A 23,470-nucleotide genomic window follows, 5' to 3' on the forward strand; every position below is an offset into this window, starting at 1 on the left:
TCAATAAACTCTGTGTAGCCGTAAGAAACTCTTGGGATGGTTTCATAAGTGTTTTCAGTGTATATAATAATAATTATATTACATATGCACCTCGCATTTTCAGTTTTGGAGTTCTACCTTAATAAAGCAGTATGAAAAGGTGCTTTAAAATGCATACTGAACACCACAGGAACCAACACATTCCAGTTCAATGTGCTAAGTCCAGCTTCTCCATGGATTTTACCATTTGAGGAGGTCCTAAAACTCAGTGGCTTTAAAGAAACGTTCCTTGATGGCGGGGAATTTCTGCCACGGAGAAGTTTCAGACTGTTAGGCAGAACCGTGATGTTTCCTGCCCCAGCGCCCCTGGTTCTCACTGCTGTCACCCATGCCATGCACCAACCTGCGAGATGCTGGAGAAAGGGCGAGCAGGCAGGCACTTGCCCTCTATTTCTGCATGTGTGAAAAGGAGCTTCCATGTTTCTGAGGTGCACTCTTAGCCCCTGTCATTTGGTAGAGGCTGCACTTTAGTCCTATAAATACAGTAATGTGTGACTCAGGTGAGTCATGCCATTTATTGCCTCACACGGGTGTATTTGCTCAGATCTAGCATTATCACTGACACAGTGCATTACAGCCTAAGGGAAGAATCAAGTGCTGCTTCCTCTTCTGGAAAGCCCCCAGCAATTCTGCTAGGTATAAAATCCTAGCTAGTGGCTGTGGTACTTTCAGGGCAATGAGCCTCATAAATGTCAGCTGATGCGTAACAGCATTATTGTGGTCTGAGGACCTGGGTGTTGCAGGAGAGTGCTTTTATAAGAAATCACTGGGAATTATTAACCTGCATAAAGATACTCTCATATGTAATTATTTGCAAGATTAGAGCCAGTAATTTTGCAAGTTTTGGCCTTCATGTATCAGGTGATAGTTCACAAAGAGTAGATTTTGTTATACCGGGCAATAAAAGTTGCTGTACCACAGCAAGGCTTCATGGCTACGCTGTCAGTTCTTATCAGAGTTGCAGTGAAATGCACAGGACTTTGGGAAAAAAAAAAGACCTCGCTATCTGCAGTATTAGAAGATACGATTTGATGGCTCGTAGTGTCACATATTGCGTGTAGTCCATACAGTAGCTGCGAGTTAAGGCACTTAAAAAACCCCGCTTACTGACTGATTTTCTTTTAGGGGGGCTGCGAACAAAAAGCAGAGATCTGGTATTTTACTTGTCCAGCGAGCAAAAGCCACGAGTTAGGCACTCATCTCGCACCGGCTTTAAAGGGCCTCGAGGATGCTCGAAACGCCGGCCAGGGCGGCAGCCGGTACCCGCAGGCGGCAGGGCCGGTGCGGAGCGCGGGCGCTGCCGCCCTCTCCCGGCCGGGCCCGACCCGGGGCGCGGAGCGGAGCGTCCCGCGCTCGGCTGGGCTCCCCCGGCGGCTCGCTCGCTTCCGAGGGGAAATATCAGCTGTGAGGCTGCCCAGCGGCGGTTCCTCTCTGGAGGAAAAGCAACAACCCAAAGTACCTAGTTATTCCAAAGGCAACGAGGAAGCCCCAGATCCCTCATCAGAAACTGCAGGAGGAGCGACATCAGCCGCACGGCGCGGGGGAAGAGGCGCGCCCGGGCGGCGCAGCAGCAGGTAGAGGCGGCGGGGAGGGCGGGTGTCGCCCCCCGCCCGCAGGTGCTGCCGAGCCGCGGGACCCCCTCGGCGGCGGCCGGCCCGGCGCTGCACGTCGCGGCCCGGCCAGCAGGAGGAAGGAAGAGGAAGTGGGAGCGGCGGCGGGGAGCCGCCGAGTGCCTCTGCGAGCCCCGGGATGGGATAGCGCCGGGGGCAGCGCAGCGCAGCGAGGTGGCGGCGCGGAGCCCGGCTCTGGCGGCGGAGGGCGGCCAAGCGGCTCCGCCAGCCCCGCTCTGCGCCGCGGGGCGGGGGCGGCGCTGCCCGCCCGGGGAGGTAGGCGAGCCTCGGGGCCGGCGGGGGGGAAGAGGCAGCGGCGGCGGCGGCGGGGCGGGTGGCCGGGGCGGGCTGCGGCGCTGGCCGGGCGGTGAAGGGGAGCGCCGGGGGCTGCCGGGGAGGAGGGACGGGACGGGGCAGGCGGCCGGCGAGCCCCGCACCTGCCCGCGGCGGGTGCCGGCAGCCGGTCCCCCACAGGGGGAGGTGCCGGGCGGGGGGCGGCCGGAGGGAGCGGCCGCCGTTGCTGTGAGGAAGAGGAAGCGCAGCCTCGTGCATGTCAGTGCGGCGGGGCCTCGGCCGTGGCTGCGGGTGGCGGTGGGGGGGGGACCCGGCCCGCCTCGCATAACGGCTCCTCCCGCCGCCCTGCCCTCTCCGCCGGCCCGCGGCCGCTCCTTCCACAGCCGCCCGGCTCTCCCCGGCGCGACTTCGCCGGCGCCTCCTCCTCCGCCACCGCCTCCTTCCCGCTCCGTCCCCCCAGCCCCTTCCCGCGGCCCTGCCCGCCCCCGGCTGCGCCTGGTGGTCGGAGGCCGCTGGTGAGGGGCGGCGGGCGGGGGCCGCGCACCTCCGGGCGCCGGGGGGTGAGTGGCGGCGGGGCCTCGCCTGCCCCGCGGGACCGGCGCGTCGCTTCGCGGTGGCGGGGAAGGCGGGCGGTTTTCGGGGCACCGGCCTCGGCAGGTCGCGCGTGGGTTAACGCGCGGGGTCAGGCTCGCGTGGAGGCTCCGCCCGCCCGCAGCAAGTGTCCGCACCGCCGCGGGCGCCGCTCGGGAGGAGAGAGCTCAACTTTCGAGCAAGTGCATCCCCGCGGGCAGGCAGGCTCTTGGCTTGGCGTTGGTACCCAGCCGCCTCCTCCGAGGGCATGCCTCCCCCTCGACCTGGCCTCCAAGAGCTTTTGGTGGGGTGGGGGCGTGTGTGTCTCTTCCTAAGTTTGTGCGCATAGAAGTGATCAAACCGCTGATGAATTTCAGATGAAAGGGTTGTTCTGAAACGTGGGTGGTGATTATGCAAAGCTACGGTGTGCAGCCTTGTATAAAGCAAGTGGGTATCGGGTCCAAAAAGTGGAGTTTTAAAAGTTTCTTGGCTCGAAGCCTTTAAAAAGTTTATTTTGAATATCTTTTCCTTGCAGAACTAATACAACTGTCCAGCTCTCCCCCGAGAATGGTATAAAGTAAATATAGGAGTTCCTGAAAAAATAACAGTGAGTACATTTCAAATCAGCAATGTTTTGTTGTTAACTTTATAAGAATACCTCTTAACCTGCCAGGGCTCAAAATGTGCAACAAACACATTGAGAGCGCCAATGATAATAATAGTGCAGGAAATGTACCGTGTGTTAATTGCTTTATTATAAACATGGTTGCCTGTGAGCTGTATTTCATGATACAGCAGTTACGGTGCAATTTCAGCAAGGGATGTTTTGAAGTATATTCATAAGCAAATGCCTTTTCTTTTGCTTTTTTCCCTCAGCCGCCTGATCGCCCCCGGTTAAAATATTTATCTTTTGGGTAGAGGGGGAAATTGAGTAAGAACTGTGCAGAGTCTTGTATCTGTGACTGAGGACGTTGTTTCCTCCTCTTCCCCTTAGCTCTTTCTCCTCCTTTCCCCCAAATGCACACACACACGCATGTCGTCTCATCCTCAGTTATGTAATCTTGTAGACATTTATGGATCGTTCATTGTTCGCATTAGTCCCATTCTTTCCATGTCATTCCTGCTTGATTGAGTGACTTACGCAGAATATTACACAGTAAAGAAAAATATATTTGAGTTTGCATAAAGTTCTTCCAGGTTGAGCTGCAAGTTTGCTTTCTTTGAAGGTTTTCTTTCTCTGATTTCCACCCCCCTGGTTTTTTTTGGAGTTGTATAAGTAAGTGGTAGGGATATAATCTGATGACCGGTAACTAGATAAGAAGGGGGAAGAACAGTGGTGACAGTTTGCTGGTAAAAGTCCCTCTTGTGTACTGTTAGGAAAATATCCATTAACACACGTGTCATAAAGCTGTTAAAAGTACTGCAGCAACTTTTAAAAACTCACCAGTCAGAGAAAATAAAGATTAATATGGCTAAAACATCAACATGATGTGAAATGTCAGTGCAGTCTGTGGATCCGAGTGTGTGATTTGACTAGTCTAGAGGTGTACCTGATTCCCAGTTTATTTGTGCTGGGGAGGTTGCATAGGGGTAGTTGACTTTTTTTTGGTCTCTTTTTGTAATCTGTTTGAAACTCATTATGCAGTACAACATGCTTGTCTTCTCTGTAGCTTGCACCTTTGCTATGAGTGTCATTGTCTGAGGAATTTTTTTTTAATGAAGAATGGGGGGATTGGGTGGGGGAGAGAACTGGTTTCTATACTTACCGTTTTGATATTTTTCCTTATATTCTCCATATGCCAGGAAAAACTTAATAGGTGTACAATTCAGATGCATTTTGATGAGGGGATAGGAAAAATTCTTACCTACTTATTCTGTAGCAGTCTTATGTGGTCACCCAAAGTATCTGCAGTTCAGTAGTCCTTTTATATAACCTGACCGTGTGTGTTTTTTAAAAGCAAGGACTTCTGTTTCCTCAGTGTTCAGGTGCAACACATTGTATACATTGTCCTATGAAGTGTTTTTGTTTTTTTTTTTTAATGGCCGTTCACCTCAGTATTCACAAAAAAAGCTTATTATGCCACATAAAGGTGCAACTTACTGAAACACTGCTGTGTGCATTGTACTTCCTGACAGCAGTGCTGTTCTGCAGAGAATTGCAGATCAAGAGTAACGTGCTCCACCCTTCCTTCCGCTCTTTGTTTTTTCTACCTAGTAGAGGTCCCTTTGATTTTAAGGTTTGGGCTCATTGATGTGCTTTCTCACAGTGTCCAGCCTACAAAGTGGTGTTGGACTATGATCTCATGTTTTCCATGTTGATACATGGAGAGCAGAGCTCCCGTGTTCACACGTCAGATGTGTGGCTTTCTTCTTTTGATACTCTAGATGGGTTCACTATGTGATGGAGTGAGAGGCTAATGTCTATAGATTTACCTGTGACTAGGAAAAAGTTTCCGTAGATTTCTGCCAGTGCACCTGCACACTAGCATGCAGCGTCCTCCTGTTCCGATGACAGGCTTCTTTTTTTGATATATTGCCACCCACAACATTTCTAATTCTGTGATTCTCAGATAAGGATTTGCTTGGGCCTTAGATGAGGCCATCAAGTACAATTTTCCTCTTGAGTTGTGACTCTGCTATCACTTGATTTTCAGTTTCCTCGAAGTAAGTGATCTCTCTAAAGTTTAGGAGGTCTCTTTGTGATGCTGTGGTGCGGCTGTGCAGTATCTCCTTGTATTAAAAAAAATGTTTGTAGAAGGTGATGGGATTTTGGGAATCCTGGAGACTAGAAAACATCATATGCCCTTGGAGCAAGCAAAAGTACTGTTGTTTCTTCGGGTTTATTTCTCTGCACAGTTATGCCTGGGTCTAGTAGACTTTTCCTCTGCCGTATCCCTGTACTGTCCTGAAGGTACAACTTTGAGGGAGAATGAGTTGGTTGGGTTTGCCTCCCTATTCAGTCATTATCCTATTAAAAAGGAGATTTCAAAAAGAGGTTTTACGGTTATGAAGTCTTTGTGGTTTGAACACTTGTGACTAGAAATGGCTTTGTAACGGCCATCAAACCACCATTCAGTAAGGTCTGTGCTGTATCTTTAAAAGATTTCCCTGCTTTGAATGAGTTTTTTTGAAAAAGATTCTTGTATTCGTGGCAAGAGGAACGTGCCAAGTACACGTTGTTAAACTTGTGTCAATTTAACAGAGCAACTGTTTAAAGGATTTCGGATAATTTTCCTTCTGCTTGAGTCAGTCACCTTTTTTTTTTTTTCCCTTTTCTTTTTTCCCCTCTCTCCAAATATAACACTGGAAAAAGGAGAGAAAAAGAAACTAAAAGCAATTGGCAGAAGCCAGTATGTTGGCAGGCATTTGATAGTACAGATCGTAAGAGGTGATAATATATATGTGACACTTAACATAGAATAAACTGCATACATATGGTGTTACAGAGATGAATGGAAGAATAATCACAAAATTGTGAAGCTGTCTTTCAATCAGCATTTTTTCTTCAAGCTATTTGCAAGGATTTGGTTTTGTGGTGTGATCTTTCATTATTGCAAGTGTTGTGAGACACAAAAGAGAGACTGCAGGATAACGTCACAACCTTTCTGCTAGTTTCCTCTGTTTTCTGATAACTGTTAACATTTAAGAGGAATATTAATGAGAAGTCTATGCCACAGGGGATAGCTAATGTGTTTCCCCTTCTCTCCATTTCAGATCTGACAGAGGTAAACTTCTGTGTTATGGGCAGACACTAAGTGGCAGGTGCCACATGTGTGGTACCCATCAGTGAGCTACTGATTTCTCAAGCTGCTAAGTGGATTGGATTGTAAAGCGCATGCTTGCACTTAAGAGCAAGGTGAACAGCGATTCACATGGTGCTTGTTTGCAAACACTTGAAAATGCGTTGATATATTTCTCCAAATGGCAGGTTCCCATTGTGAGTATTTGATTTGACTGTACTAGATTTGTTTTCAGTGGCTGCGAGGAGGGGGAAGTTAGTTGTGAGAGAGTGGAAGTGATGGACAGGCCATTTTTCTGTTCAGCAGTCAGTCTCACTATGAAGAAGACTGGAAGCCACTGCTGGTAGGAGGCCCCTTAGGAAAGTGTTTTAGCTTATGTATGAATGAACTCACTTTGGTACACTTCTAGTGAGCAGTCTTTGGAGTTCTTTAGGAAGCTGAATATACTACCTGAAGATGTTATGCAAATGTGATAAGCGACCTATTCGTACTGCTTTTGAGGACATAAGTCTATTTACTGATGCTTCTGGTGTGCTCTATTTACAGTAAAATAACACTTCAAAACTCCACAGGAGCTAGCACTAGTGCAAGGGAGAGAGTCAGAAATACCAGTCAGTGCTGAGGGAAAAGATTTCCCCTTTTGGTTGATTTAAAGTGTTTGTGAAACAGCATCTTCAGTAAAGAGGCTGGGGGGGGGCGGGGATAAGAAAACAAATTGTTCCCAAACAGATTTATTACAAAATATTAGCTGTGTCCTAGCTGTGTATGTTTTCTTGTCTTTTGCTTCTGCTTTCATTCTGTTTTTTATTTCTCAAAGTTAAACTCTCCTCATAATTTCTTCTTGCATGTTTGCCACCTCTGCCTTGGTATTTTATTCTTTGGTCTCTGATGTATTTATTTATCCCAGCTCTCATGGTTTCACTAACTTTGTCCAGTCCTTAAATTCTTCCCCAGGCATCCCTTAGGTTATTACTCAACTAAATAATTTTATTTAAGATCTGCAAGAAAAGCTGTGAACTGAAGTGCATATCACCTCCTATGTTCTTTCAAAGTCTCTAACTCAAAGTGTTTATTGTACAGTCCTAATTTATGGGGGGCATATGAAGTGTAAAACTGTCTCTGAAATATTGTGTCATCAGGGACTGAGTAATTTTTTATCAGCTACATGAATACATATATGATAATCTAGCTTTTTTGTTTTTGTTGAGCTTGCTTCAACTGAAAGTGAGGATGGGTCACTGCTTCTAAGAGAACTTCAGCTTCTGGGATTCTATGGCTTTAAACTCCTATTCTTTGATACAGCAGAGAATGTTTGCTTGAAGATGATCTAATTTCCCATAGCTTTTTGCAAATTGGAGAGTGTGCATGAACATGGACAAAATGCTTCATGTGGACCTTTTTTTCCTTCATGTATGAAGCGGACAACCTGTAGATCAAATACATCCAACATTTTGAAGTTAGACAAAAGGAGGGATATGCAAGGTATGACAGCGGGCTCAAATAATGCTGTCAGCATGTCAGCCTTCCTCCTTCAGCTGAAATTTTATGTACGGTTCCTGGGACTAGAGGGCTGGTGCTGTTCAGAGGTGTTTTTCTTCTAGTTCATTGTCAGCTTGATAGTAAGAATGGGAAGAGTCAGGGCTCCTAATTTAGTCTGTTAGAAACTTCTGTAAAATTAAGCATGTAGTCCGTGTGATGGTGCACATGCTGTAAGTAAAGAGTATACTTCATGTATTTGTTTGCTGACTTGGAGCCCATATCTGTTTCTTCTGATGCTGACTTGGTCTTTTATGTAGTAACAGGAGATGTATAAATGTTGTGAAAATAGGAGAATGATTTTTAATTTTTTAAAAAATGTAGTTAAAACAATTTTTGCTATGCTTTGAAGTGATGGAAAGAATTTAGCAAAGCCTATATTTCAATAAACTTCCATAAATGCCGTTGTTTTAAAACTTTCTTCCATAGATATAGAAGTGTCTTAGCTAACTATTCATATATTCTTAGTACATGCATGAATTCTGGTGGTTGAATTTGTAGCCGAAGTGAAAATATTACTTGCCTATTTTTCTTTCTCTTCAGCCAACGTACATGTATCATATAGTCCAGCAGAACTGTAAGGGATATGTGGGTCTTGGCAAAGATACCTCACGTGAGCAGTTCAGGCTTTTGTCTGGCTAGACTGGCAATCTGCTGTATACTTTGTTGAATCTTGCTGGAGTGACCATAGTGGGGGTGACTCTTTAAATAGCTGCTTCATATTTTAAGAGAGATGGTAATCTATTGAGGTAGGGCGATGAGGAATTTATAAGTGTTCACATAATACCCTCTGGCCAGATAATAAAGTTGATTTGCACCTTTCTTCTCTAATTATAAGAAGAGAAAAATGGCTATGACACAGGTTGGTATAATACAATTTGTACTCTTAGTGCCAGTGCATGTATTCAGTTGTATAATACAATTTTTTCTTAGTGCCGGTGCATGTATTTTTTACATTCCAATACAGTCTTTTCCATTGCTTTGCTTTCTGGAACACAATTGCACATTAGTTTTCATACCAATGGTTGTGGCTTCAGCTGGAAATTGAAACTTGGTAAGTGTTGGCTTGGTGCATGGACTTTTGGACAAACTTTTTCAATAACACTGAGCCAAACCAACTCAAAAAAAAAAAAAAAGTTCCCCAAATGTAAGTACTGGTCCTTGCATTCTGGAAAGGCTATCTGGTATACTTTTTGGTCACTAGGCTTTTAAAATGCTGGAGTATTGGTGTTTGTCTTCCCCCCCCCCCCCCCCCCCCCCCCCCCGCCAAGTTTTCTCCCCCCGCCCCCCTTCAAGCACCAGGGCACTCATCTGTTGAAGCTCTACCCCCAGTGGTTCAAGTACATTCCTCCTATCGACCTTTTCACCCCACCTCCAACTGTCCCTCTTCACACATACTCTGACATCTCTTCTGCTCACCAAACTCACAAAATTCAGGTCTAGATGTGGGGTCTAATTCTGAGCTATCCTTTATGTAGGACTATAATCTTCTCCTATAGATATGCATACAAGTTTCTTGTTGTGCTTAATCTTCTTTGCCTGAAAAAAAGCAGAAGACTTGACAAATGAGAACTTCCATTGGAGAGCAAAAGACAGAACATTTGGGGTGGTGGTTGTTAACTGCTCAGAAGATTGTAAAAGGGAAAAAAGACCGGACCAACCAAAAAGCCTACAAAGCTGGAAGAAAATGTAAGGTCTTTCCCACTTTGGACCACTTAATGTAATTTTAACCATATCTATGGCAAGTAATTAAAGATTTGACAGCTAGTGCCAGTTCCAGAAAAGGAAGAAAAGGGCATGAAAAATGGCCCACATCCTGAACAAAAATACCAGGTTTGTTTTTTTAAAATTGTAACTAATGCTAGAAGTAGGTCAGTTTATGCCGTCATTTTGGAAAAGACTAATTTTCATATTTTGTAGCCAAAAGTGAAATTTTTACAGAACTGCAATTGTGGAAAGCAGCATATCAAATTTGGAAAGGGAAAAATCATCTCTTCTGCCTTGTGCTGCTGTGAGCCCTTCTCTGTCCTGGCTTTCTTCTCTCTCATATTTGGACTTGACCTATTGAAATTTCTACGTCTGTTCTTCCCTCCATATAAAATGCTGGTGATTTCAGTCTATATTTCTTGGGTTAGCCTTAGGATGTAATGTGCACAGCACCTTTCATAAACTCTTCTAATAAGCAATGACCTGGGTTTTTATTTTTTGACCTGCCAAAAAGAATCCATTTTTTTTTCTTTCAGTTGCCTTAGGAAGTTAGCTTGTTGGAAGAGTGTGCTTGTGTAACAACAAGAGTCGGTAGCATTGTGCTGGGATGGGATGGTTTTCTGGAAGGCAGAGGTTTCAAAGACTTCATCCCCTGCAGCTGCAAATGAGTCAGAAAACACATTATGGTAAAGGAGAGACGTGTGCATAGGGAGACGGGAAGAAAATAATCTGCATAATTTTAAATCCAAGTTGGAATTCAAGTTCTCTTTTAAAACAAACACATAAATAAAATGGTCTTGGGCTATTTGCACTGGAATTTTAAATTGGTTTCCTGGCCCATATGCCAGAGGGATCAAAACACACCACCACCACTGAATTGTGGATGTGAATTCAAATTAAAACAGTATGTTGCACGATTTTTTTGTTATGTTCCAAATTGCATAAATTTTGGAAAATTATTCACCTCAGTCTATAAATGGTGAGGCTTTTAGCTTTGAATTAATTTTCTATAATTAATATATGAAGGTTGAAAAAGCAACTGTGCTGGCCTATGGGCTACTTTTCTGTAATTAAAGGAATGATGAGATAAGGGAAAAAAGAGGAGAGCAAGCAGTCAAGACTTCCCTCCCCTAAATCGGTGAATAGAGAACCACCAAACTAGACTAGAAAATCAGACCTAAGTCAACCCGCAGGTCCTTTGTTTCCAACTAATTGTTCTTGCTGTGTTCACTGGTCCCCATAAGCTTGACTAAGGGGATAAGCCTTGCTTTCCTGTCTTGAGGCTTTTCTCTCTTGATCTATTGAAATTCAGAGTGGAGGGCCCCCTTTAGAGAATGTCCTGTCGGTAGCTGTCTCCTCTGTAACAAAGAGGCTCCAGCTGTGGATATGGATTGAAGAGCGAGGTAGCCTCTCAGGCAAGCAATTTGGAGTCATTTAGGAAACCAGTAGTTTTAATTTCATTTGGAAATGGTAAGCCTGAGTCAGTGCAGTTTTTGGACCACGGATGTCCTGCACTTGAATTCAGATGGTAACTGGGCAGGCCCAGTGTGTTCTGCTACAGGTTCTGTTTCTGTGATATGTAACTGTAATGGAATTACATGGTGCAGCTATGTAGTTTTAATGTGATGGAAGAGACATTGTAAGTCACTGGTTGGACATTGGAAGGATGTAGTTTCAGTCTTTGCTTTCAGGCTTTGCATCATGTAAAGACTCGTGCCCTGAGTGAGTGCGTCCTCAGGACAGCTGCTCTCCAGTGTTTCAACACTAGCAGTGTTCCCACAGGAAGGAGAGGAGAATTCGGGTGTGCCACGTAAGTACAAATTCTGATAAGAAGTAGTAGGCATAACCCCAGTTAGAAGGGCAGATAAAATTTTTTCTGCATCTTCTAGCTTCTTCATCCCAGTCTGTTTCAGCAGCTTCATCTGTGTTGAGATATCCAGCCATTAGTTATGCATGTATAATTACCGCTATGCATGTAATTAACTGCATTATCAGTATTAGCCAAAGGGAAAAAGAGTTGTGTGTTTTAAGCATGGTAGTCCATGTGTGTTGTCATTTCATATGCATACTAAATGAGACAAGAGGCAGTACTTAAAGAGAAGCCTTGGGAGAAAAGTATCTTTTTAAAAAATTAATCTGGATCTATTGTTTTGACAAAAGTAATACCACTGAAAAAGAGTAATCAGTTGTAGTACCATTAGCTTGTGAGAGCTGCAGCAAGATCTTTAATCCACAGTATTTACTGAAAGAGGCAGGTAAGTCTCGTACGGTCAGCATGGATACTTGATCTTTACCTGTTCTATGGAGAAGTTACAAGTGGGAGCAAGGCATGGGTTTGTTCTGTATTGATATAGATAACCTGAAGCGGTTAGAATACTTGGAGATTGTTCTGAGCATCTTCTCAAAGTTAAGTTAAAAATACAAGGGTAGATAGTAGGCAGAATGCAGGCATAAAGGGATGTATTTGCAAGCTGTTTTCTGAGTAAAAGCTGGGGATTTGCCTTCCCTAGAGAAAGCATGGGCTGTATGCATCAGCAGTGGGAACTCTTGTTCTCTCCTACTGTTCTTCAGATTGTAATATGAAGTTACTGCTGTAGCTGTAGTGCCTTGGTGGGCTGATTCAGCCTAACTGGGCAGAGAAGATCTATGATCAATTCTTTTCGGGTAGAGGCAGAATTAACTGCTCAATCTACCAAATCATCGTAGAGGAGCTCGTTGGATGGTAGAGGAGCTCCCATCAAACGCTGGGAGGAGCTCAGGGAAGCTCTGTTTAGGTCAGACTGTCCAGTATTTGTGTTGAAAAAAAATCTACATATCAACCATAGGTAGAAATTCGGGAACTCTTTTAGTATATGCTGAAGGCAAAGAAAAAAGTGTTTGATGGTTGGATTCAGTTTGAGATATCTGCTATTGTTTTTTTTCATTTCTTAATCTGGTGCTGGCACAAAGCCTCATGAACACGAAGTCAAAGAAAAGAGGGGCTTTTTTAGAAGGCACTTTGTCAACAGATGTGGACAAAGGTGGTTTTAAAGTGTTACTGAACCATTGACACAACCTCTTAAAGGAGTGTACTGAGAGGCTCTCTGGAAACATCTAGATTTCATGAAGGGAAGGACCATCTGCTCTGTGTTTCCTCACTGAGAGAGAGTTGATTGTTCCAGTAATTCTATAGGCAACAGTGCTGTCTCTTGGGCAGTAGTTACTGTGTGTTACTAAAGGTTGTCCATAGATGAAAATCGCTAAGTAGCAATATGATTTAGTTGAAAAATACTAATTCTTGGCATTCTCCATAAGTCTCTGTTTTATATTCATACTGATTTCATATCTGGGTATCTACACTTAGAACTGAAAAAAAATCTGAGTTTATTTTGTGAAAGAAGAACTTAATCTGTAACTTCTTGTTAGCTTAATGGAGAGAGCTGTGCAGGTGGTTATCTTGGTCTCATACAATGAAAGCTGGTAATAATTTGCCATAATATTTCCAATAAAAATGTTAACCAAATAATCTTGAACTGCTGGCATAACCCAGTTCTTCCTGCTGACATAACACCATTCAGTCCAGTGGTGTTAAGCCACTAGAGAGTTTGGCCTTTAGAAGAGGAAGAAAGAGAATTATCTCATATACACAGTGCTGTAAATGTTGACTCTTCAGTTGTGACCAGTGTGTAGCCTCTTTGTGCAGGGAATCAGCCCATGGGTTCACAGTTCAGCACTTAACAGTGTGGAATGAAAAAATGAGTTCAAAGAAAGGAAGGCGCCTTCCTTGAATTGTATGAGAAATTGATGCAGGCTGTTAAAATATTGAAAGTTACTTTTTCCTTTCTAAGGTCTAACGCTGGTTTTCACCTACTTCTGGTCCCATTGAGGAATTCAGGAAATCAGTGAAAGTTGAGGGTGATACATGTGATAATTGCAAAGACTTTTGCTATTTGCAGAACAATTCGGATACCATAAGGGAAGAAATTGTCTGCTTCTTTCTCACTGGTATGCTACTGAAGCAGAATAATTTTATTTAGGAAGAGAAGGACCTTCTCTGATTTTGTATTAGTAGAGCAACTATGTCTTAGGAGCAGCAGTGTCCCCATCATTACCCTTGTACACAATGAGACTGGGTTGCTGAAACATTTGTATAAAATAATGTGTCTTTCTGCAGTAATTCTTTTAAACTATTTCCGCGTCTTTCTGCAGTTGTCAATGGCTTGCCTTGTCCAATTGTCAAAAGAAGAGGAAGACTGTCTTGGGAAGAACCAGCAGAAATTTGTAACATTTGGCCTCACCATTTGCTTTTGCAGAAACAGGGTAGAATTACTGGAGTGTTATTTATGTGTGTGGGTATCCGAGATCCACAATGTAATGTCTTTTCCTTCTTTTCTGCAGAGCATTTTTATGTAGGTAGGAGGAGCAGGTGCTCATTGCTGGTGAAAGCCGTTGTATGCTACCTGCCCCTTTGGAAGGGAAAATTTATGTGCTTTTATTTAAAAACTGCCAATGCCAGCGGCATTTTTCTTTTTATTCTCCTTTTAAAAAACATGTCTTGGACTTCCTTATCTCCTCTCACAAAAAAAGAGATTGTTCAGTTTTCGGCTCTTTGTTGGAGCTGTACTGCCAGGAGCCTTCCTGGCCTCTGGCACTATCAACAGAAAATGCTGCTCTTGAAAGAATGGAGTATAGTTTAGGCAGGGTGAGCCGAGATACCAAGACTGGTAGCAAAAGGCAGAACTTGGCATCACAAAGAAAAGGCTGAAAAAATGTTCATGTTCCTTGAAACTTTGGACGATGGTAGAATAAGGTTAAATGAAGGAGGAAAAAAGAGATATAAAACAAGCAGAAGGGAAAAGCGGTGGCCAGCCCAAAAAGGGGAGGGTAGGGCATTGTTAAGTTTATTTAGGCATAGTCTTTTTTCCAAGATAAGCCTGGAACAGGGAATTGGTGATCCCTAGTGTTTTAGTTTAGTAATTTAAATCTATGCGATACATAATTATGTATTTGGGTTTTGCCCCCTGACTCAGCCACACAAGCTTAGTCTGTCAGGGGTATGGGAATTGAGCTTGAATATTGCTGGGCTGTAGTGTAACTGACTCTGAAGAATGGAAGAGTGATATATAATGGCACATTCATCAGGTAAGTATTCCTCAGCAACACCTCACTCCTCCACAGCTTTAATGCATGCTTATTTTTATATAATATATTGTCCAACTGAGTGCAAAATTTTTAGCTGTTGACAAGGCCGCACCATAACGTGTTCATAAACGGCCTTTGCATCCTCTGGGGTGGATGATGAAGCCCTGTTGCAATTTGGATTGTCCTGCAGGTCAGGAGCCGTACAAACTGTACGGCTGTTCTCTCAGAACCATCACTCTGGGCTTTCTCCCCCCTCCTTTCTGTCTGCTGTTGCAGAGCCTGTTTCAGTCCTCAGCAGACAGCATTATGGGTTGTCTACCATAAGGCTGCAGTGGGAGTAAGGCAGCTCTTGAGCTAGAAAGCTCTTGAGCTTTTAAGGCCAATCCTAGATTATTCTGGGTCTTTTAAGGTGGGTGGCTAGGTGTGAAGACAGGAAGGATTCTTATTCCCATTAAATTACAATGAGATACATGCTTAAGTTTTGTTTTTTGTAAGTAATCCTGTTGATTCTGCACAAACCAAGACAGAGGTGGGTCATAATCTTTTTTGCAGTGCAGGCATGAATAATGATGGAGAAAATAAATGCATGGGTCAGATCAGCTGAGTGGGAAGCACCCGTCATATGCAGCTTCTGACAATAGCTACTTTCTAAACAGCTTGGAAGGTCTTCCTATGAAGATTTTTGCTATTTAGGAGACAAGAGATTGTAATTTGCATCCCGGAAGCATTCTTTTAATCAAAATATTTGGCTTTTACATGTACACGTACACGTGTACCTGTGTGCAAGCACACAGTATGACAGCACAGTAGGGCAGTAGGTTCTTTGCTTATTTTTTTAATGGTTGTGAATGTTAAGAAATTAGCCATTAAACTGTAGATGGAAACTGAGTTCCTGCAAATTTAATGGGAACTGTGGTTGGCTAAACAACACAGACATATGGCTGAGTTCTTTATCAAAAGAGTCTGAAGTCCGCTGCATTAATGGTTTTCATCTCATTTCACTGACCTTTGACCCCGAGAATTTTGTGTAGCTAATAAATTAAGCCACTAGTGGATTATTTGCTATTCATTTCAGAAATCCACTATGCTATAAAAATTGTAATGACTGTCTCATAGTAAGGATGAGCATTATGCTGCAGCAGTTGGGTGTCTCGGGTGTGCAGTGAGGCACGGAGCCAAAGCCAGACTGCTCCTCGGTGCTGTAGGCACACCGTTGGCTTGCAGCTGTTGGAGCATGGTCGCTTGGATTGTATTGTTGCTCTTAGAAAATGTTGGGTGTTGGCTTTTGTTTCCTAAGTATCTGTTGGAGGGTCCCCTTTTAAGGATTGATCATAATTTGCAATTAAGGGATAATAGTATATTTTCTTGAAAGCTGAAAATGAATGAAATTAAACAGCCCTTCGTGCTGTTCTGACTTCTGCGTTAGAAGAGGATGCTGGGTATCAGGGTAGTAGGCAAAACGTTTGAAAATTTTCTCTAAATGTTGTGCAAGACCTGTGAAAATGAGTGGTTCTCCAGAGTGTTAAAAGAGAATAAAGTTTTATTGCTTGCTGTAAAGCTACTGATGGAGGGAGTAGTTACACTAAAGCAAGATGAAGTTTAAATTTAAACCAGCTTGCCTGTGCTGGTCCATGTAGATAGATCCATGAAATAAGCACCTTCTTAGAAGGTCTTGGAGAAGAAAGGCAGTGAGTTACTGTTTACATTAGTTCAGGGGCTTTTGGATTAACTTAGATTCTTTCCTTACACTTGCTCCTGAAGAGGAGCCACACTGACTTAAGTACGTAGCATTTTGCTTTAACTACAGATTTTGCCATGGAGGCAGGCAAAATGAGGAGAAAGAAATCGGTGTTTGCAGATATAATTTGTTGTCTTGACTATTCTGGCGGTTCTAAATATAAGCAGTGCGTGGAGAGTTACTGGCAGGCCCTTTACGTAGTGTACAGCTTCAGCAGCATGGCTGCTAGTGAAGCCAGCAGCTTACTAATAACTGACTCATCATTTCTGTCACACCTGCACAAGCCTTTCTATCTCTCTAAAACACATTAGCATTCATGAGAAGTTATTGAACCACGATGAATCACAAATGCATTTTAAGTAATTCTTTTGTCATTCTGCTTGGGCCAAGTACACCTTTCCTAAACAATACCTTATTTTTCTACCCATAAAACCTCTTATTTTTCTAGTCAGAGAACTGAAAATTGGAGAAACGAAACCGTCTGTGTATTCAAGCTTACCTTTTAATAAGGGCTCTGTACCCCCACTTCTCACTTTTTACCTCTGAGCTCCATCATGTGATTAGATTAAAAAGCTCTGGTCTGTGCTGGTTTTGTTAATACAATAATATGGCTCAATCGCATAATGTGACACATTAGTTGTGAAGCTTTGGTTGCCAATTCTGTCACCTCCCTGGGTGTTCACCCGTCAACAGCTGGTTTCCACGGAGGGCTGTGTCCGTCTCAGTATTGCTCATTGGGTCAGATGATGGTTACTGAAACTGCATGGGAACTCCACGCGCCTTTTCCATATGAGAGGGCCTGTGCTATTCCAGGATCTTGCTGTGATCTCACCAATACTTGCCTGCCAAGCGCTTAGTTTGATTTACTGTTCTCATTTTCTATGTAGACTTAGGCAATCATGAAAGGAAAGATTAAATCAGAGCAGGAATGACTATGCAAATAACTGATGGAAATGTAAGAATGAACAGCAACAGCTACAGAGTTGTTTAACTTTGGATATATATTTGGAAAGTACAGTAATTATAAGGTTGATCAAAAATGCCATGTTTCGCTGGGACTGGAAGGAGATCTTGTGTAATGAAATGGAAGTATTAACTGAAATCTCGTATAAAAGAGAACCTCAGGTGTAATTGTCTTTGTTACTTGATGTTTCCAGCATTTGTAAGCCAAAGCTTTAGGGTGGATTTCTACTGGCAAAATGTTGTATTAGGTGTGGAGAGCAAAAAGGGCTCCTATTTCAAAAGTTGGGTCACCCCCCCCCCCCCTTCTCAATTTTTAGCTCGGTACCCTTAGAAACAGCAACAGATTCTGTTGCTTGTATGTATGGGATCTGTGTCTCTTTTCCCCTTTCCCCTCTACGGTAACCTTTAAATTGTCAGCTGATTCAAGCCAAGTCCGCAGAGCAATACACGTCCCAAAGATGCAAAGTTCAGACAGGTTTTGTGAAAGTAGGAAACTGGATGGAGCAGAAACTGTAAGGGAAAGCCTCTGGTGTGTGCCTTATTAAACAGCTGGAAACCTGCACCGGGGATTCAGATGGGTTTGCCTTAGCCCTGCTGCTCACAGGGAGGCTGTTTGCTTTGCTTGGTTAGACAAATGTATGAGAAAAGGAGTCTCTCACTTTTCTAAGGAAAAATGAAATGAAAGGCCTGAAAGCTGAAACTTGTGCTAAAAACAGATTGCCATCTCATAACATACCTGATTTCTACTCTGAAACATGTAGGGTGTGATTCTACTGTACACAAAGCCTCACCGTCAGAGTAGTTACAAAGGGTCTTCTAGATAAGTGAGATTCAGGCTGCTCTAACATTTTCATCAAAGTGTTTAAATAAAAATATTTGGGAGCACTTACTTTAAACATAAAAACTTCAAAACTTCAGTGAAGCACCTATATTTTACTCACTTTTAGGCAGTCCTATGCTGATCATACAATGAAAGAGCAGAATTGGGCTGTAATACCGCTAACGAAGGAGACTTAACAAAACATAAAAAAATGTACTGTGTGTCCATATGGGTAGTGCTGTGCAGATGGTAGACAAATACAGATGAGTGTTAAAATCTTGCTTTACTGGGGAGCTCAACTAAAAGAAACTTTTTACTGCCCGGTTAGGATGGATTACAAATTAATTTTATGTGTTTGGTAGGGAATCTTTTGGAGCTTAAAAACATCCTAAAGCACAAACCCATGCTAGTTAGTTTTGCTGTAACTGTAAAGTCCACAGATTATTTTTTGTCTCTTCATAAATATTTTAAATTCTACAGGGATGCAGAAGGGAAGTACAAACTTCCCTGAACATGATGGTTAAGGAAAATAAGATGTTAATTGTTTCCAAATGCTGGCTTGCTCATTAGGTAAAATTTATTACTTACCTCCAATTGGAGGAGCCATGTAAATTCAGATGGCCAGTGGCTAACGAGCACCAGGTCTGGTGAAGTCATCTTAGAGCTGGTCTGATAGTAGCTTCTGCCATGGCTTTCCTCAGACCTCAGCTGGCGGCTTAGTTCTTCCTTTTGACCTGCAGCTAGCCAAGGGCCTGACCAGGCTGTTTTATTTCCAGCTGGAACTGGGAGAAAGAACTTGGGAGTTTTGTTATTCTTCCTGGCCAGTAGTACCATTGCTTAGTTCTAGTACCTGTTCACAGATGAACAGGTGCTGTAACTCAGCATCTTTTAAATTTTTTAGATAATTAGTTCCCATCCCTATGCTTAGCATAAATTCTCTCTTCATTTTGAGGGAAGCACGCTCCCTTGAGTTTTTCATGTGTCTATCCGTTCTAATAGTTAGATTTATTAAGTACCTTTTTTTGGTGATACTGTTCTTTTCTAAGCCCTTGTGGCATCAAGACTCATGGACTGTTGTAAAGTACATCCACGGATTGAATTATAGCTGTCACTGCTGGCTGTGTTTTTCAGTCCACTCCAGTCCTGGCTGCCTTTTTTGCTCTAGTCTCTGAGGTTTTGGTCTTTTCTGCCCTAAGTGTTTAAATTCTCACATGTCTATTTCATTTACGGTTCTTAAAATCAGATTTATTTTCAAAGTCCTTTTTGAGAAGGAATGTGTGGGAATGTGTGTATATAAACCATAAAAAATGTTAGTCCTTTGGGAACCACATCATTTTACAGTTTGTGTTCCTACCTACTGATATCTTTAACTAGGCCATGCTTTCCTTTCTTTCTCCCCCTGCCCGGGGAACACTATTTGAGGTGAACTTTCTTCCTTTAGGATTTTGAATCCTAGTCAGAGCAGGATTATTCATCTTTTACAGACATTAATTCTGAGTTACCGCTTCTGTAGCAGTCCTGAATATTATATGCCTCTTCTGGGTTTGCGGGTTAATGCTAATTTAATGCAATTATTTTCAGCTACTGTCTTTTCCCTTTACATCCTATACTCTGCTATGCTAAGCTAATGGAACACAGCTATTGCGGCATCCTCGACTGCTCTGCTTACTAAAGACACTCATAATGTGGAACGCACTAATGAAAGAGATTTTCCTGTCTGCAGTACATGACAGTTCATAAAGGGCTGCAAGATTTTTTTGTCCTTCTAAATACTTTCTTTTTGGCTTAGTCTTTTGCCACTTGCTTCTGTTTGGAATTTTCTTCTTTCTTATGTGTCTTGGTTAAAAAAAAAAAAAATCTTAAAGTCAATTGGTGATGGTATGGAAGGAAGGAAAGTAAAAACCTCTGGTCTGCTGGTTCACCTTTCACACTAATGCAGATGCATCCTGAGTGTCTCTTACGTGTTTGAAGAACCAGATGCCCAGGATGGTGGAAGTTTCTCTGATTCTTTAACATATGGCACCTGGACGGTGTGTTTCAGGATACTTGTGGTGGTAGAGCACCTAGTAGCTTATTGCAGTAAGAATCACTGTGCTCGCAGGGCTGGACTGCTTTCCAGATGAACTAAAAATGCCCACCTACTTGAGAGGGTGCAGGATTCAGCTTGAAGTCAGCAAGATGACTTCACTGCTGTATCATGTAGGAGGAGAGGATTCACTGCAAGGGAGGCAACATATGTTTAAACTTAAATATCGTATAATTAGCCAAACTGGCAAAGGAAACTGTGAACAACATAAGGAATATATATTAAGTCCATTTTATGATGTTTAAAGAGTTCCCCAGTGCGAGAACCCTTACTCCAATATTAATCTTTTAAAAACATGCCTATCCTACTAATGGATACATTTGTCAGCAATAGTTGCAGCTTGGTTTGCTCCACTTCTTACTCAGGTGTGTTGATACACCTGTTGTGGTGGGGAATAAGCTCATTCAGGGAACCCATCCAGGTTAAAAATAAATTGTTTGTTTTTCTTCAGATTATTTTTCTGCTCACTTGAGGCTTGGATCAGTTCCCCATGTCACACCGCAAATAGTTTGCCCAACGTGGCTGAGGGGCTATGCTAGAGGAGGGGGTAAAGCAGGAGAGAAGGGGAAAGAAAGGACAGGAATTGAAAACTTGGACCCTGGGAGAAATGTCTCTGTAAATATAGACCTTTAGGGGAGATCGTAGGCGTCAGTAAGGATACAGCAAACTTGTGAATGAGAGCAACATGGCAGTCTTCCAGCTGTACATATTTTTAAGGAATATTAACAGGTTTAACTGTGTGGGTATTCTTCATTATTTAAGTGAAAAGATGGTTTTATTCTTGGCATGGCAGATCCTAGTAAAATTAGCCCCCTTTTTTACTAAGGTATTATTCAAGCCTATAGGCTGTTTCTCACCAAAAATAGTGCGAGGCAGTCACTGCCCTGAAGATACTGGCCTAATTGCATAAGATATGCAGGGTTTGGGAGAGGAGCAGTGGCACCAAGGAGGGAAGCAGTTTGGCCAAGTTCATAAAGTGGGTCAGAAGCTGAGTCAGTTGCTGAGGCAGGTCTCCCATGTCTGTCTGACTTCCTATTCCTAGTCCCGTCACACTGCCAATCTCTTCGGCTTTCTGCAGTAATCCCCTTCATCCCCCAGAGCTGGACTTGGAGCTGCTGACGTGGGGGAGAGAAGGGGGAAGAAACAAGGGGGTTTATAAATAAACTTTTCTCTGTGTAGCGTACGGTGTCTTGAAATTCATTTGTTCCGAATGTGACCTCCGTTTGTCGTAAAATCACGAGCATGTGTTTGTTCTGGCTGACGGTGCCAGCAACAGCTACTTGCTTCCAGTGTGTGTGTGTGTGTGAGGTCTTGGGATGAAAATCCTTTAGCAGGGTGATCCTTTACATGCACTGACTGAGAGTGCTTCTGCTGCCTGACTTAAACCCCGTGCTATACTAGTGTCTGAACCAGGCTAGCTATCAAATCCTTCTGTCCTTAGTGCGAACCGTAGCACCTGTGTGCATGTTATCAACCTTTTCTACTGTAGCCAGATTTAGGAGGAAACAGTGATTTGTACGTCTTATAGTGAAAGTGTTGCTACCATAATAGATTTTTATGCTTGTTTGCATCTTCCTTTTCTTTTCTTTTTTTTTAATTAAAAAAAGCCAATTAATTATCTGAAACTGCTCAAACACTTTCTGGTTGTTTCATCTGATACCTCTTACACTGTCTGTGTGTGAGGTGCTGAGAGACAGTTCTGTTCGAATAGCTTCATGCTGAACCTTCATGCTTCGTTGTAAGAATGATTCTTCTGTTGCTAGAAGAGTTTTGCACAGCAACTATTAAGTGCTGAAGAGCTGGAAAAAGAACTTTGCAAAAGCTCAGGAAAGGATTTTCATTTGAAGGCTTATGTATAAGGATGGCCTCTTTGGTAGTCATGTACTGCCTTACTCTTTGGAATAATGACATTGCGTATGAATCACATTTTCATATGGGTCTAATTTGTTTATTAACTACACTATGCTGTCATCTGTCAGAAAAAGTGTATTATTTCTGAGGTTACTCAGAAAGCTGGCACAGTGAAGTGTTTTATGGAAAAACAAAAAAACCACCTTGTCCAGTTGCCAAGAGCGTATCTGCTGTCCTTTTCACTTGGAATACCACCAAAGTGGAGAAAAACTAGTCTCCTATCAAGTAAAGAAAACAAACAAACAATGTCTTATTCTTTTTTATGTTTTGTAAGTGATGAGAAAGGGAAAAAGAGATTTGAGGGCTTGTACAGATTGAGGATTTGGGGGTGGAAGGACACTTATTAATAAAACAAACCCCCATTTCTGTGAAGCCCATCTGTGACAGCAGTGTTTTTACACTGCTAAAGGAACTCTTAGTTAGTTCACTCGCAAACTTTATAAAGAAGTGTGACATGTTGGACCTCTGGTAATGAACATGCTCCCAAGGCTGAGAGGCTGGCCATAAAAATCACTTTTGTTTTTTTTCCTAGCTGCATAACTATATGTATCACACTAAACAGCTGATACTGAATTTCTTCATCACTTGCCTGCATCAGATGGGTCTCCTGAACAGCCATGTTGGTTTTTCTAACAGTTCTGTAAAGCAAGGTTGCTCTAGTCTATCTTTCTACCATTACATCAGCTTCAGCTGTGATTTCTTACAGCGGCTCTGCCTTAAGTTCATGCTCTAAGTAGCAGGTTCCTGCAGTTTTCTTTCCTCCTCTTAAGCTCTTTTGAGATTACTCAAGGTATCCTTCATGCTTCTCCTCCCTGTGCTAATAGCGATTCCAAACTTGTCTTTTTAGTCTCATTGTGACTTTGGCTTTCTCTGGGCTACTTCTGTGTCTGAAATGCCTCAGCAATAGTCTGCTCTGCCACACTTGCCCATGTGTCAGCAAATCTGTAGCAAGAACTCTAGCTTGGAGGTGCTGACAGGAAGCAATCAAATTCAAAACACAATCAAAATATTCCTTATTCATCCCTGGCTTCTCACTGCATCTTGTCTATTCCCTTTTGTCATTTAGATTGTCAGTTTCTTAAAGCAGAAGACAATTTTCTTTGTAACTTCGATAACACTGAGCACTTTACAGGTACTTAATAAATAGCAAATCAAATAATTTATATCCATGTAATAGCCTGTTTTTACACAAATCACATACACTTGTCTTTTATATTGCCTATCCCTATTTTTTTATCTACCTTGCAAAGCAGCGGTTACACAGTGAAGTCTAGCATTGGAAAATGGCTTTGAATCAGATTTACAGGTAGATTTTCTATAGGTCTATGGGGGGTT

General features: G+C 42.8%; 1 protein-coding gene across 4 annotated transcripts in view; it reads left to right on the forward strand.

The window, feature by feature from the left end:
• The first annotated feature begins 1,444 nt into the window (after positions 1-1,444).
• The window catches only part of ELMO1 (engulfment and cell motility 1), a 312,440-nt gene continuing 290,414 nt past the window's right edge, over positions 1,445-23,470 (forward strand). Inside the window, exons 1-2 of one of the 4 annotated variants that reach the window (XM_075493469.1) lie at positions 1,445-1,613; positions 3,049-3,120. The gene's annotated coding sequence lies outside the window, so the exon portion shown is untranslated. Of the gene's footprint in view, positions 1,614-1,643; positions 1,926-2,125; positions 2,202-2,249; positions 2,504-3,048; positions 3,121-23,470 lie in introns of those variants that run through there. The other 3 variants (XM_075493466.1, XM_075493468.1, XM_075493467.1) reach the window with 3 other exon arrangements.

This window comes from Mycteria americana, chromosome 2 (assembly GCF_035582795.1).
Source record: "Mycteria americana isolate JAX WOST 10 ecotype Jacksonville Zoo and Gardens chromosome 2, USCA_MyAme_1.0, whole genome shotgun sequence".
In the NCBI taxonomy this organism is placed as follows: domain Eukaryota; kingdom Metazoa; phylum Chordata; class Aves; order Ciconiiformes; family Ciconiidae; genus Mycteria; species Mycteria americana.